This window comes from Capricornis sumatraensis, chromosome 10 (assembly GCF_032405125.1).
Source record: "Capricornis sumatraensis isolate serow.1 chromosome 10, serow.2, whole genome shotgun sequence".
Taxonomy (NCBI): domain Eukaryota; kingdom Metazoa; phylum Chordata; class Mammalia; order Artiodactyla; family Bovidae; genus Capricornis; species Capricornis sumatraensis.
Genome location: NC_091078.1, coordinates 92,102,877 through 92,119,089, shown reverse-complemented (window position 1 = coordinate 92,119,089; position 16,213 = coordinate 92,102,877). Strand labels below are relative to the sequence as shown.

At 41.0% G+C, this 16,213-nt stretch overlaps 1 protein-coding gene across 1 annotated transcript in view; it reads left to right on the top strand.

Moving 5' to 3' along the window:
* The window catches only part of CACNA2D3 (calcium voltage-gated channel auxiliary subunit alpha2delta 3), an 875,864-nt gene that overhangs the window by 316,067 nt on the left and 543,584 nt on the right, over positions 1–16,213 (top strand). The window lies entirely within an intron of this gene.

Below are 16,213 nucleotides of genomic sequence, written 5' to 3'. Positions count from 1 at the left end.
GGAAACAATGGAAACAGTGAGACACTTTTATTTTTTTCGGCTCCAAAATCACTGCAGATGGTGACTGCAGCCATGAAACTAAAAGATGCTTGCTCCTTGGAAGAAAAGCTATGTCCAACCTAGACAGCATATTAAAAAGCAGAGACATTACTTTGCAGACAAAGGTCCATCTAGTCAAAGTTATGATTTTTCCAGTAGTCACGTATGGATGTGAGAGTTGGACTATAAAGAAAGCTGAGTGCCAAAGAATTGATGCTTTTGAACTGTGGTGTTGGAGAAGACTCTGAGAGTCCCTTGGACTGCAAGGAGATCCAACCAGTCAATCCTCAAGGAGATCAGTCCTGAATGTTCATTGGAAGGGTTGATGCTGAAGCTGAAACTTCAATACTTTAGCCACCTGATGCGAAGAACTGACTCACTGGAAAAGATCCTAATGCTGGGAAAGATTGAAGGCAGGAGGAGAAGGGGATGACAGAGGATGAGATGGTTGGATGGCATCAGTGACTTGATGGCCATGAGTTTGAGCAAGCTCTGGGAGATGGTGAAGGACAGGAAAGCCTGATTTGCTGCAGTCCATGGGGTCACAAAGAGTTGGACACAAATGAGCAACTGAACAACAACAATAATGATACAATAGGTAGTACAATATTATATGTAATTATATGTGTAGTACTACACATAGTACAATATAATATATATTATATATGTTAATATACATATAATATATTATTAAATATATTAATATATAATATATTACATGCATATACTATAAATTTATGTCCTTCAACTAAACAACCTTGTAGCTTCATGAACATATGTACATATAAAGTGTATTGGTAAAGTTGGTTGTTCAGCTCTAATGTCTTCCTGTAGGGGATTGAGATAAATTATAGTCTTTAAAACTATGAAGAAGGTCTATATTCATTACTGTGAAAAGATGGCCATGCTACATTCTCAGGCAAATAAAATAAAAGAGAAGCTGCAAAATGCTCTTGTACTGTTGTAGTCCCATTTTTACAAATGTAGGTGTTCATAGATATCATGTAAAAGACTCTTTATCACTAGAAAAGTAGAAGTATAGCTATTTAAAAATTTTGATCATTCTGTGCCCTCTAATTTTTATGATGAAATTTTATTATCTTTATTATCAGAAAATAAATAAGGAAACCCTTTTCTTATTGGATACAAACAAAGGTGTTTGTTTTGGATCCCTCAGTTTATTGTGTGCTTTCAGATACTAATATAAAAATGTAACTAGAGCAAAAAAGGCAGATGCATTTCTGTAGCAAAGTGGATCCTAGAATACAATACCATTCTTCAAAACACTGAGCTTCATTTTAAAGGAGAAAGTAAAAACATGCTCTTTATCTCTGAGTTTGCCCCTGAAAACAAAAGCGTTGAAATCACTTTTTCATGTCTTTCTTCTCATGAGGTTTGGTTAGGATTCTGTAAAGGTTTTATTGGAAAATTACAAATATATTAGGATCGTGAGGCTTTCAGCATATGCATATTGCTGTTGCTGTTTACTATGGGATTATTTTTTTTCTAAATGGCTCCAGGCATTAATTTGAAGGAAGCTTGTCTGGATTTAATTTATTTTAATTAAAATATAAAATGAGGCTATAGTAGAAGTTGACAGTGTGGAAATTCCCCATTCATGCTATCTGCATTGTATCTTCTGAGTTCCAGTTGCAAGTAATGACCAGGAATTACTGGGTATTGCTTGACACTGTTTTTTTTTTTTTTTTTTTTTTAACCATGCCTTGTGCTTGGGCAGAATTGATGAAGTAGTGGAATTCTTTTTAAAAATAATAAAGATGTTTTAATTTAGGTAGGCTGCACATTTTGATCAGAATATTATAGAGCTGATGTTTTGATTCAAAGCAAAAAATGAACACAAATCCTCTTGTGAAATGGATAATAAAATGACTTTGTGTTGAGCATTGGAGGTTGGAAAGGGAAGGAGTGAATACAGCTCTATGGGACAGTTACCACAGTTGTGAGTAGCCAGGTATTTATTTACTTGTTCAATGTCTATCTCTCTTTCAAATAGTAAACTATGTGAGAATGGAGACAGTGTCTATTATCTTCTTGGTTTTTGTAACTCCAGCAACTGCCAGTGCCTGTAACTTAGTATATGCTCAATAGATAAATATCAAATGAATGAATGTGTTCTGGACATGGTAGAGTTGTTTTCAGATACTGTTTTGGAGTTAGTTTTCCTTTGCCCAATATTCTTCAGGCTTCTGTAAAAGTAATATTTGAATTGTACAAGGTAATGCTGAAATCATTCTTCCTTAAAAAAATGTTGGAATATTACTGATCCATCCAGTTCTAGAAAAGATGGAGTAGTCTCATTATATCCAGATCCTCCCACTTATAACTAAAACCCTCTAGACATCACATAAAGAATGAGCTTAGGAAGACTCTGAAAGGTAGAAGGAAGAAGACAGATGGCCTGAGGACCTTCAGACTTGAGGAACCACATGGCTGCGAGTCCCCTGGGTTTCTTCATGACTTCTCATACATTGTGAACAGAGCAAACCAGAAGCCTCCCACCTGGACTGCCAACAAGCACAGACTATTGGAAAAAGAATGGCTTAAGAGCAAAAAGCCTCTTAGGCAATATTCAGTCTACACCAGACAAATACCTATGAAAAAAACAGTCCCTCAACCCCATCCTGGCCTATCCCACCCCGCCGTGGTTTTAGCAGGGGCAAGCAGAGAGCTGATCTTCCACCCCATGCTCCCAGCCAGTATAATCAAGCAGCAGAACTTCAATTCCCTCACCTGGTGGTGTAAACAGAACTAAGAAAGAAGCTGGTCTCTCATTCACTGTGTGACTGAAGCGGGCAGTGAGAGCTGCACTCATTGTGTGGTATTTGTGTGACTGAATGGGAGGCCCTGCTTGGGGGACACAAGCAGTGCTCCTATTCCAGAGTGAGCTGAGCCTCCACCACTGCCCTGTGTCAACAAGACTAAATGACTGAGCTTCCCTGGTAGTCAAGTGGTTAAGATTCTGCACTTCTACTGCAGGAGGTGTGGGTTGGACCCCTGGTCAGGGAACCCCTAATGCCTCATGGTGTGGAGGGGAGAGGAAAGAAACAAACAAATAACTAACTGAGGCAGTGCAAGTTGGGGCCCATCAGTGTTCTCATTTCTCCCTTCCTAGCGGGAAGCTGACCTTGTTCTTCCCCACCCAGAAAGCAGCGATGATACTGAATGAGATGGTATAAAGCAGAGCTAGTTGGCCCTCTGGCTTTTGGCCCACCCTGGTACACCACTAGTGCTGATGGGGTCCTCTATGGCATCAGGGAGACTGATGAAGCTGATGTGAGGTGGTTGGCACTCCAGTCCCCCCAGTCCATGTGAGTGTACTCAGAGGGCAGCTGAGCCTTCACCTTCACTGACATCAACAAAGTGGAAGGAAGGTGTGGGAGTCAGACCAGTTAGCACTCTCCTCTCCTCTCGCTTGGGGTTAGTAGGAACCCAGCAGGGAGCTGGGCTTCCTTGTCCAGTCTGCAGTAATAAAATACTGTGTCACACCTCTCATTGCCCACTCCTCTGGTGGCAGTGGAGCTCAACAGGAAGCTAAACTTACACATCTACACAGAGCTTAAAAGATGAAGTGAATTGGATTGGAGCCCCACTTTCACTGGGAAGATATCAGCAGGGCTGAGAGCAGAGCTGAACTGCCATCCCACCTGAACGCAATAAGATGATGTGACTCAGTGTGCCACTTTTTCTGTGATAGTGTTGACAGGGCCTCGTGGAAAGCTACATACACACTCACTCCAGCGCTCCTGCTCAACTCAGCAGAGAGAGAGACTGCTAAAGGAAGGAAATGAAAGGATTTGGAGTCTCATAATATCCAAAATGTCCAGGGATAAAATTGAAAATTATCCATTATTCTCATTGTTGTTCAGTCACTAAATCATGTCCGACTCTTCACAGCTCTATGGACTGCAGCATGCCAGGCTCTCCTGTCTTTCACTATCTCCTGGAGTTTGCTCAAATTCATGTCCATTGAGTCAGTGATGCTGTCTAACCATTTCATCCTCTTCTGCCCCCTTCTTCTTTTGCCTTCAATCTTTATTACCATCAGGGTCTTTTCCAGTGAGTTAGCTCTTCCCATAGGGTGGCCGAAGTATTGAAACTTCAGCTTCAACATCAGTCCTGAAGCAGGGTTGATTTCCTTTAGGTTTGGCTGGTTTGATCTCCTTGCAGTCCAGGGGACTTTCAAGAGTCTTCTCTAGCACCACAATTTGAAAGCACCAATTCTTTGGCACTCAGCTTTTTTTATGGTCCAGCTCTCACCTCTATACATGACTACTGGAAAAACCATAGCTTTGAATTTGCAGACTTTTGTCGGCAAGGTGATGTCTCTGCTTTTTAATATGCTGTCTAGCTTTGTCATAGTTTTCCTTCCAAGGAGGAATCATCTTTTAATTTCATAGCTGCAGTCACTGTCCTCAGTGATTTTGAAGCCCAGGAAAATAAAATCTGTCAGTTTCCATTTTTCCCCTTCTGTTTGCCATGAAGTGATGGGACTGGATGCCATGATCTTAGTTTTTTGAATGTTGATTTTCAAGCCAGCCTTTTCACTCTCCTCTTTCACCTTTATCAAAAGGCTCTTTAGTTCCTCTTCACTTTCTACCATTAGAGTGGTGCCATCTGCCTATCTGAGGTTGGTGGTATTTCTTCTGGCAATCTTGATTCCAGTTTGTGATTCATCCAGCCAGGCTTTTCACATGATATACTCTGCATATTAATAAAATAATCAGGGTGACAGTATACAGCTTTGTTGTAATTTTTTTCCCAGTTTTGAACAAATCCATTGTTCCATGTCCAGTTCTAACTGTTGCTTCTTGACCCATATACAGGTTTCTCAGGAGATAGGTAAGGTGGTGTGGTATTCCTATCTCAAGAATTTTTCACAATTTGTTGTGATCCACACAGTCAAAGGCTTTAGTGTAGTCAATGAAGCAGAAGTAGATTTTTTTCTGGAATTACCTTGCTTTTCTCTATGATCTAACGAGTGTTGGCAATTTAATGTCTGGTTTCTGTGCCTTTTCTAAACCCACCTTGTACATGTGGAAATTCTTGGTTCATGTACTGCTGAAGCCTCTCTTGGAGAATTTTGAGCATTACTTTCCTAGAGTGTAAGATGAGTGCAATTGTGCGGCAGTTTGAACATTCTTTGGCATCACCTTTCTTTGGGATTGGAATGAAAACTGACCTTTTCCAGTCCTGTGGCCACTGCTGAATTTTCCAAATTTGCTGACATGTTGAGTGCAGCACTTTAACAGCATCATCTTTTAAGATTTGAAATAGCTCAACTGGAATTCCATCACCTCCAGTAGTTTTGTTCTTAGTAATGCTTTCTAAGACCCACTTGATTTCACACTGGAGAATATCTGGCTCTATGTGGCTAACCACACCATCATGATTATATGGGTCATGAAAACTATTTTTGTATATTTCTTTTGTGTATTCTTGCCACCTCTTCTTAATCTCTAGCTTCTTTTAGGTCCTAACAGTTTCTGTCCTTTATTATTCCCATCTTTGCATGAAATATTCCCTTGGTATCTCTAATTCTCTCTTTTTAAAATTAATTAGTTAATTTTTAAATGAAACAAAGATGAATATTTTTAATGCTAAAAGTACTATTCACAAAGAAGATAGACATTACAAATCATTAGAGACCTAACAACAAAGCAAAGATCAGAAGAAATATAAGGGAAAAGAAAAATATAAATAATCATAGTGAGACATATTAATCTCCGATTTTCTGGAGGAGATCTCTATTCTTTGTTTTCCTCTATTTATTTGCATTGTTTAAGAATGCTGTCTTTCTCTTTATTATTCTCTGGAACTCTGCATTCAGTGTGGAATATCTTTGCCTTTCTCCTTTGCCTCTTACTTTTCTTCTTTCCTCTGCTATTTGTAAAGCCTCCTCAGACAACCACTTTACCTTCTTATATTACTTTTTCCTGGGGATTATTTTGATCACTGTATGAACCTCTGTATGATCACTGTATGAATCTTATGAACCTCTGTCCATAGTTCAAACACTCTGTCTTCCAGATCTAATGCCTTGAATCTATTTGTCACCTGTACTGTATAATCATAAGGGTTTTGATTTAGATTATACCCTAATGGCCTAGTGATTTTCCCTACTTTCTTCAACTGAAGCTTGAGTTTTGCAATAAGGTGTTGATGATCTGAGCTACAGTCAGCTCCAGTTCTTGTTTTTGCTAACTGTAAAGAGTGTCTCTATCTTTGACTGTAAATAATATAGTCAGTCTGATTTTGGTATTGACTATTTGGTGATGTCCTTGTGTAGAGTCATCTTTTGTGTTGTTGGAAGAGAGTGTTTGCTATGATCAGTATATTCTCTTGAGAAAACTCAGTTAGTCTTTGCCCTGCTTCATTTTGTACTGCAAGGCCAAACTTTATTACTCTAGGTATCTCTTGACTTCCTTCTTTTGCATTCCATTCCCCTATGATGAAAAGAAACAAATGTTTTTTTGGTCTTAGTTCTAAAAGGTCTTATAGGTCATCATACCAAGAATCGAGAAAAATCCTAAGTTGAATGAGAGAACAACCAACATGAATCAAGAATGAATCAGATGTTGGATTTTTATCTAAAATATCTGACGAAGATTTTAAAAAAGCCATCATAAAAATACTTCAACAAACAATTACTTATTTTCTTTAGGCAAATGAAAATTGTATAATCTCAACTAAGAAAAATAAGTTATAAAGAAATGGAAATTATGGAATTGAAAGATGCAATCACCAAAATAAAAGAAAAACTCACCTCACTGGATGGGCTCAGTAGTAGAGTGGAGATAAACAGAGTATAGAGTCTGTGGGATAATAAAAAAAGACCTAATATTCATATCATCAAAGATCAAGAAGGAGAGGAGAAAGTGAGATTAAAAAAGTATTTAAAGAAATGATGGCTGAAAACTTCCTAAATTTGATGAAAGACAAACTGCAGATCCAAGAAGCTGAAGCTGAGTAAACTCCAAATAGGATAAACTCAAAGAAATTTACATGAAGATATATCAGAATGAAACTTCTGAAAACTAAAGGAAAAAAATGAACTTGTTACTTATATGGAAACACCTACTTGAAATATGACAGATGTCTTATATTAATCGATGGAGGCCAGAGGAAGTAGTATAATATTTTTTCAGTACTCAAACTGTAACAAGAATATCCCACAGCAAAAAAAGGGAAATAAAGACATTCTCAGGTAAGTAATGATAAGAGAATTGTTTACTCCCTGTAAAGAATGGCTAAAGGAAGTTCTCTAAATAGTAGGGAAATGATAACAGAAGACTTTCAAAAAGGAAAGAAGAACATTGGAATGGATGACAATAGAGGTCACTATAATAGACTATTCTTCTTATAAGTTTCTTAAATCATGTGTTATCATTGAAGCAAAAATTATAAAACGGTGCTCCGTTTATATAGCAAAAACCAAGACAATTATAGTTATAAATTGGGGAGTATAAAGGGGCCTAAATGCGTGGAAACTTTCTACATGTCACTATAAACATCTCTATCAGCAGACTGTGATAAATTATGCATCTATATTGTAATACCTAGAACAACCAGTTCTTTAAATTGGTGGTTCTCCTTATGGCATTTTTCAAAGCATGATTACATGCCCATACACATACTTTACAAAATTCAGAGAGTTATTAGGATTTTGCATGTTGTTTTTGCTTGGTCGCTCAGGCATGTCTGACTCTCTGTGACCCTATGGACTGCAGCATGCCAGGCTTCCCTGTCCTTCACTATCTCTCAGAATTTGCTGAAACTCATGTCCACTGAGCTGATGATGCCATCCAGCCATCTCATCCTCTGTTGCCCCCGTCTCTGTAATTTGCTTTTTTATATTCATTTTTTTTTTACAGTAATTGCTTGTATTCACTGTGTTAGATATGAATGCATCACTTTAATTTTCTATTCCTTTACTGAGAGACGTTTTCCTGGCTTTAGCCACTATAAACAGTGCATATGGTCATGCTTGTTGGAGGTTCCTTGGTATGACCTCAATCAAATCCCTTATGATTATACACTGGAAGTGAGAAATAGATTTAAGGACCTAGATCTGATAGATAGAGTGCCTGATGAAGTATGGAACGAAGTTCGTGACATTGTGCAGGAGACAGGGATCAAGACCATCCCCATGGAAAAGAAATGCAAAAAAGCAAAATGGCTGTCTGGGGAAGCCTTACAATAAGCTGTGAAAAGAAGAGAAGCGAAAAGCCAAGGAGAAAAGGAAAGATATAAGCATCTGAATGCAGAGTTCCAAAGAATAGCAAGAAGAGATAAGAAAGCCTTCTTCAGCGATCAATGCAAAGAAATAGAGGAAAACAATAAAATGGGAAAGACTAGAGATCTCTTCAAGAAAATGAGAGATACCAAGGGAACATTTCATGAAAAGATGGGCTCGATAAAGGACAGAAATGGTCTGGACCTAACAGAAGCAGAAGATATTAAGAAGAGATGGCAAGAATACACAGAAGAACTGTACAAAAAGGATCTTCACGAGCCAGATAATCATGATGGTGTGATCACTCATCTAGAGCCAGACATCTTGGAATGTGAAGTCAAGTGGGCCTTAGACATCATCACTACGAACAAAGCTAGTGGAGGTGATGGAATTCCGGTTGAGCTATTTCAAATCCTAAAAGATGATGCTATGAAAGTGCTGCACTCAATATGCCAGCAAATTTGGAAAATTCAGCAGTGGCCACAGGACTGGACAAGGTCAGTTTTCATTCCAATCCCAGAGAAAGGCAATGCCAAAGAATGCTCAAACTACTGCACAATTGCACTCATCTCACACGCTAGTAAAGTAATGCTCCTCCAAGCCAGGCTTCAGCAATACGTGAACCGTGAACTTCCTGATGTTCAAGCTGGTTTTAGAAAAGGCAGAGGAAACAGAGATCAAATTGCCAACATCTGCTGGATCATGGAAAAAGCAAGAGAGTTCCAGAAAAACATCTATTTCTGCTTTATTGACTATGCCAAAGCCTTTGACTGTGTGGATCACAATAAACTGGAAAATTCTGAAAGAGATGGGAATACCAGACCACCTAACCTGCCTCTTGAGAAATCTGTATGCAGGTCAGGAAGCAACAGTTAGAACTGGACATGGAACAACAGACTGGTTCCAAATCGGAAAAGGAGTACGTCAAGGCTGTATATTGTCACCCTGCTTATTTAACTTCTATGCAGAGTACATCATGAGAAACAATGGACTGGAAGAAGCACAAGCTGGAATCAAGATTGCCAGGAGAAATATCAATAACCTCAGATATGCAGATGACACCACCCTTATGGCAGAAAGTGAAGAGGAACTAAAAAGCCTCTTGATGAAAGTGAAAGAGGAGAGTGAAAACGTTGGCTTAAAGCTCAACATTCAGAAAACGAAGATCATGGCATCTAGTCCCATCATTCCATGGGAAATAGATGGGGAAACAGTGGAAACAGTGTCAGACTTTATTTTTTGGGGCTCCAAAATCACTGCAGATGGTGATTGCAGCCATGAAATTAAAAGATGCTTACTCCTTGGAAGAAAAATTATGACCAACCTAGATGGCATATTCAAAAGCAGAGACATTACTTTGCCGACTAAGGTCCATCTAGTCAAGGCTATGGTTTTTGCAGTGGTCATGTATGGATGTGAGAGTTGGACTGTGAAGAAAGCTGAGAGCCGAAGAATTGATGCTTTTGAACTGTGGTGTTGGCGAAGACTCTTGAGAGTCCCTTGGACTGCAGGGAGATCCAGCCAGTCCACTGTGAAGGAGATTAGCCCTGGGATTTCTTTGGAAGGAGTGATGCTGAAGCTGAAACTCTAGTACTTTGGCCACCTCATGCGAAGAGTTGACTCATTGGAAAAGACTCTGATGCTGGGAGGGATTGGGGGGCAGGAGGAGAAGGGGACAACCGAGGATGAGATGGCTAGATGGCATCACGGACTCGATGGACGTGAGTCTGAGTGAACTCCGGGAGTTGGTGATGGACAGGGAGTCCTTGCATGCTGCAATTCATGGGGTCGCAAAGAGTTGGACATGACTGAGCGACTGAACTGAACTGAGTACATTTGTGTTCGTTTTTGAATTTTTCTAATTGGAATGCAACCCCTTGAGTATTTGCCCCTGTATTATTTCCTTAGCTCATAGTCACCCACAGACTAAATCAGATTCTTGGAGATCCCACTTTGCAGGAGATAGCTTTCCTAGAAATGCAAGCTCTAGAGAATCAGAAGAGGTGCTCCTGCGTCACGACATGCCTTCAGCCAAGAATCTCAGACAGTACTGATCACTCCTTCCAGCCCACACGGCTGTTTAAGAAATCTTCGTTATATTCAAGGATCCCTGATTGCCTACAGATCGCTTTCCTTGAGGATTCCTGGTGCCAGTACAAAACTTGCTCCATTCTTTTCTTCCTTGATTTTTACAGAGTGGATGGACATGAATCCTTGCATCTCTTTGGTCATTTAAGATGATTAAACACAGGTAGTCTGGAAGCCCAGTGAATAACAGAGGTGCTAACACTGTATTCAGGTGACAAGGGAGACAGATGATCTCTGCCTGCGGGTGTTTGCAGGTTGGTATACTGTCACTCACTGGCCAGAAGTAGACAGACATTGTGTATGCTTGACAGCATATTGGTGGGGTGTGGGAAAGAAATATAGATGTACACACACTGTAAATATGAGTTTTGTAGGGGTTGTATGAAGGAAAATATTAGAGACAAATGGAATTATAATAAATTAGTGATGAGCAAATGGCTAACTAAAATTTCTCTGTTAACTCCATGGGGAGGGTAGTAGGAAGAGGGGAAGAATCACTCCTTTACTGCCTCTAATGCTCTTTGAATATGGAAAATCTGCTGGTTTCTAAGTAAATCTTTTCACCTCCTTAACTTTCTTGTGGGTTACTTCCAAACTATGGTGGAAAAATAATTTTGAAGCTGACACGTAGGGGATTTTAGTTACTAATTTGTGTTTTATGATACTCCTTAGGATAAGTGATTTGTCTTTATCAGCCTGCAAATAAGGAACATGAAGACTTACAATTTAAATTTTGCTTTAGGAAATCAGGATGACCTCTTGTTGATTTTCAGTGAAACTCCCTGGGAGATGGGAAAGTCTTTGAAAAATCAATGTATAATTAATGCATATTTATTTGTTTAAAAGAAAGACTGAATTGAATTATTCCTAAAGCATTTAAGGTGACCTATCCTTCCTAGCAAGGGCATTTAGATGGCTAAATTATGATAAAGGGAGTATTGTGTTTGTTAGCTATTATCATTCTAAATTTGCATAAAAGAAATCATGATAGTGAGAGACATTAAATGCATTAATTATCCATTAAAGGGGTAATTTAACAATCATTAAGAGAGACACTAGTAGATTGGTGATCATCTTTAAAAATGATGTACTTGATTTAAGCTTTATATAATATCAAAAAGATTAATCTGCCATTTTTACTTTGGTAAAATACATTTTGTTTCGTTTTCTGGTGCTCTCGCGAGGTAATCTTGTGAAGAGCGTAAGGTCCTTCTCCGCCATTTTGTCTCCAATCCCTCCTCTGGCTGCTGTCCTGTAGGGGGATCCTTGGAGTCGACTGAGGGTGGCCGCCCTGTCCCGGGCTCCTGGGGGTCACGAACTCGCCTGAGCGTCGGCCATCCTGTTCCTGGCTTTTCGAGGTGGTGGAGTCACCTGAGGGCGCCCGTCGTGCCTGAGCTCCTCAGGGTCTCGAAGTTGCCTGAGGGCCTGCGTCGAGTCCCAGGCTCCTCAGAGCCACCTGAGGAGTGACCTTCCTGTCCCGGGCTCCTAGGGGTCGCGGAGTCGCCAGAGGGACAGACCTTGAGTCTGAGGCACCCGGCGGGGGTGGGGGGCGGCAGGCTCTGGCCCTGCCAGGGCCGTCTCTCATCCGGATATCGGGGACTCTGTCAGGGTACGAGTTACCTCTCCAGTCCGAGTTCACTTCTGATTGACTGAAGCGTGTGTGGAAGGTGAGACCTGCTCCTGCTACAAACTGCTTCCTTCCATGCCCATTATCGTAAGATTTTCCCTGAGGAGGTTTGAAGCTGGTAAAATACAGAGCTGTAAATGGTTTATTATGAAAGGATGTATAACTGGAGAGGCAGATGGGAGAGGTGTGTAGGGCAAGATGTGGGGGAAGGCTGGGAGCGGCCATGCTCTCCTGTTTCAGTTTTCTGGTAGCTTCTGTTAAGAACTGGATATTGGAATGAATGAGCAAGCATACATCTTGTGCCTGTTGTATACCTTTGCACTAGAAACTTGGGGATACCAGTACCTAATCTTTGATCAGGTATGAGGTGGTCACACTGACTGGCTGGGTCCCTATTTCCACCTGGCATGGTAGAGAAACGGTGCCATTGTCTCAAGATCAGTAGTTATGAAGCAGCTGCATCACTCTCCCTGGTGCCTCCCGTCATATAGATCTTCTGGCCGTTGGAGTTGCTCACCTCCTACCTTCTGGATATCACACCCTGTAGCCTGGGTCACCTTTGTTCAGCTCATTTCATGTCTTATTTTTAAATATGTTTCCATTGGGACTACTATGCTTGAAGTGAAAGAAACCCACTCAAGTTAGCCTGTATGAAGGGGTTTTTGTTTGTTTGATTGATTTTTATGTAAATTAGGATAGAGAATTAGCTTTTGGAACCCAAGGGCATCAAGATAGCCGGGACTCAAGGATACCTGGGGCGGGGAAGAAGAGAGTTCTTAGCAAACAAGGCGGTCTCTCTCCCACCCACTGGGATTTCCTGCTTACTTTTCACCCTCTTTGCTGATCTGGTTTTTCTGCTTTGTAGAGACATGGGCTCCACACCAGAATTGATGTGCATTTTTGAGGCCAGTGCTGGCATTTAATGGACTAGAGAGTTTGAGTCCTGATCCTAAATTCCTAGAAGGGAGGAACTGTGTTTTCATCATGTACCCATCCCTGGTTCAATAAGCCATGATCACAGGACAAGTTTGTGTCATAAAACATGTATCAAGCAAGGCAGTTAGAGAAGACTGGTGGCTGGCAAACTGCCTAAGTTATTGTGCCTTTACCTCTGGGATATATGCTCTCCTCTCCAAGGGAGACCAAATACTCCTCTGAAATCAGGAAAAAATGGAACCAGCTCCCTAATAGTTTTCCTCCCCTCCCATCTGCCCCTTTTCCTCTTTCCCCTGTCACACAACTGTCTGATGTGTTTCTTCAGTGTAATATTTGCATCACATCACTGTTACACTTAATAATGAGGGTCTTGCTGATACCCTGATACTGGCAAATCCAGACCTCCTGGTGTTCAGAGGGTCCTCAGATCTTCCCTGGCCAGCCTGTCTTCACTCCTCTGCGGGCTATTCCTGCACCCAGCAGGGTTGGCTTGTGACCTTCCCTTTTCTTACCCATACTCCGGACGTGTGCTTCTGCTGTTCTCCTTGTCTGGGGTGCCCCCACCTCTGTTCTCTCCATTTCGAGAGATTCAGCTCAGCTCAAGTGGACCTGGGTTTAAGGGTTATACCTGCGTTGAGCCTTGAGGGATAGATGTGAATAGCAGTCTTCTCTGAACCCTGCTCCTGGGGCTGATAGTGGTGGTAGAAGTGATGTGAGTACAGGAGATGTTTTGCTTTAAGGTCCAGATCAATCCTCATCCCCCTCAGGAAGTTCACCCTAACCATACTCCTCCTTCCTGTCTTCACGCTGCCTCTCTCTGTTTTACACTGGCGCTTAAACAAAGAAAATCACAAAGAACTATTCTTTCTGCTTGAATCTGCTTAAATTATCAGTGATGGTTTATATAATGAACCCATTATGGTAGACACTAGAGGATAATTCACAGAGCCTGTTTCAACCCTTTTCCCCCTTGTTTTCCTCTCCTTGATCTCCCAGACTCCCTTTCATCTCTGAATGCCCATGTCACCTAACTCTGGCCAATGGGATATTGACAGACATTCCTAGAGATTTCTTCCATCACTTAAACAGATGGGTGAAGAAAGAACTTCTCCCCTTGGACCTTCTTCCTGTTTGGAACACCGATGCTATACCTGGAGTTGCAACAGGCATACTGCTACCATGAAGATGAAAGCTTTTGGCTGAGGATGGTAGAGTAGCAAGATGGGAGAAACTGATACCTCAAAGAATGTTCTTGAATAGATGTACCTGCCTACTTCTGGACATAAACCCCCCCTCCCCTTTTTTTTAAGCTGTTATTGAGTGACTCTTTTTTTCCTTGAGTTGAATGCACTGTCATGAACTGACATTCACACAGCAGTGCCAATTCTTTAGCTGAAGAGTATTAAGAATCATGCCCCTTGGTTAAAACAGCTTAATTCAGTTGCTCCCTGAATCAGCATTTATGTACCCATGAACTCATCCTTCATTAGTCTAATCAGACATTTAAATGTCCATCTGATATATATGAACAGGGCAAGGGCATACTCTGTGTGCAAAACTGGGCCAGGTCCTCTGAGAAACAGAGTTCCCATCTTACTTGTGGTCAGGCACTTTACGAGTTGCTCAGCTGAAGGTCAGAGACAGAACAAGGAAAGAGCTTGGGCTTTTAGTGGATGTGAAACCATCTCTATGTTTGCTGACTGCTTGGGAACTTGAATGTGATTCATTTTTCTCTGACCCTGCCTTGTCTGTAGAAATGGCTGTTAATACCTGCCTATAGAGAAGGGCTGCTTGAAACATTTAAAGATGGAATATTTGTCCTGGTACACAGAAGTGATGAATGAAGGCACATGGGGAAGAAAGCAAAGAGGAACTGTTGAAGAAAAGCCCCTTGAATAGATTCCTGTTATTTTATTGGCGAAAGAGACAACATACAGTGAGGGGGATAAGGGGCATCTTTGTGCACCAGAACCAGTCTCTGAATCTGGGTAATTCAGACTAGATAAGGAATTCTCTATCACCAGCTGTCTACCTTTTCTCTTGGTTATTTACCTTTGTTGTCTCAGTGAATGTGTGTCTGTGTGGTGGGGAGGCCAGCGAGTGGGCATGATAATCAGGCACAGTTCCCTTTAGGCAGTGTCTTATGTTATGGTTAATTTGTTGCAAAACTCATGACTGGTAGGCTCCAGTTTCCACGGATTGTCATATAGGGAATCCCAGTCTATTGCTTTTAATTCTTTGAGACTTCTTGGCTAGGAAGAAGTAGGCAAATGAGAGGGGGAAGGACGAGCATAGGAGATGCTTTCTTCTCCCCACCTGGCATGTCCCCCCGGTGTTTACCACGAGGAGCAGACACATCTTGCACAGGCAGCCTGGTACAGGGCTCTGCTCTCCATATACAGCATCCTTTCCTTATGGAGTCAGTAACACTGTGTTCAGCCTTCATGTTTGTTTTTTACCACCTCTTGTCTTTAGCAAGATAGAAGAGATTGGGAAGGAAAAGGACTTTCACAATTTCTTATTTGTCCATGAAATCATTCTCTCCTCATCCCTCTCCCCCCACTTTGAACAAAGTGAACCTCTGCAGTCTGTGAATGAGTTAGAACTAAATGTTCCAGAGACTGCAAACTCCAGAACCCATCTGAGTCAGGCAGGGAGCAGAAGTCTAGTAAGCCAGGTGTCAAATGATAAACGGTAGTGATTCCGAGTCTTGTGTCGGGAGTGGGAGAAAGTGGGAGAGAGTGGGAGAAGTACAACATCACTCCTCGTTAGGTCACCACTGCTCATATCCAGTTGCCACTGCCATGTGGAAAGGTAGGCCCACTGTTGTCAGAGCTGGAAATCAGTGTTTTGCAGTAAACATACCATTAAAAAGAAATGTTGGTGATGAATTAAAATGCGAAACATTGTGCATACCTCACTACTTGGGCCAAACAAAATATGCCTGCAGACTAATATTAGCCTGGAGTATCAAGAATTCTTGACTTATATACTTTTAAGGAACCAAACTTGAGCAATAGTAATTCATAGAGAAAAACAATTGGCAAAAGATCATGCATAGAATGTATCTACATCTATCTTTATATAGATATAGACACAGATACAGCTGTAGCTATCTATTTATGTATGTGTATATATACATACAGTGTATACATGCATACACACTATTCATGTATGAATACTGTTTGGTGACAAACATCTTGCCTTGGAAGTCAGAAAAAAAAGGAATACAACTAAGATGGGAGGAGAAGAGTTCGGGGTTGATAGTG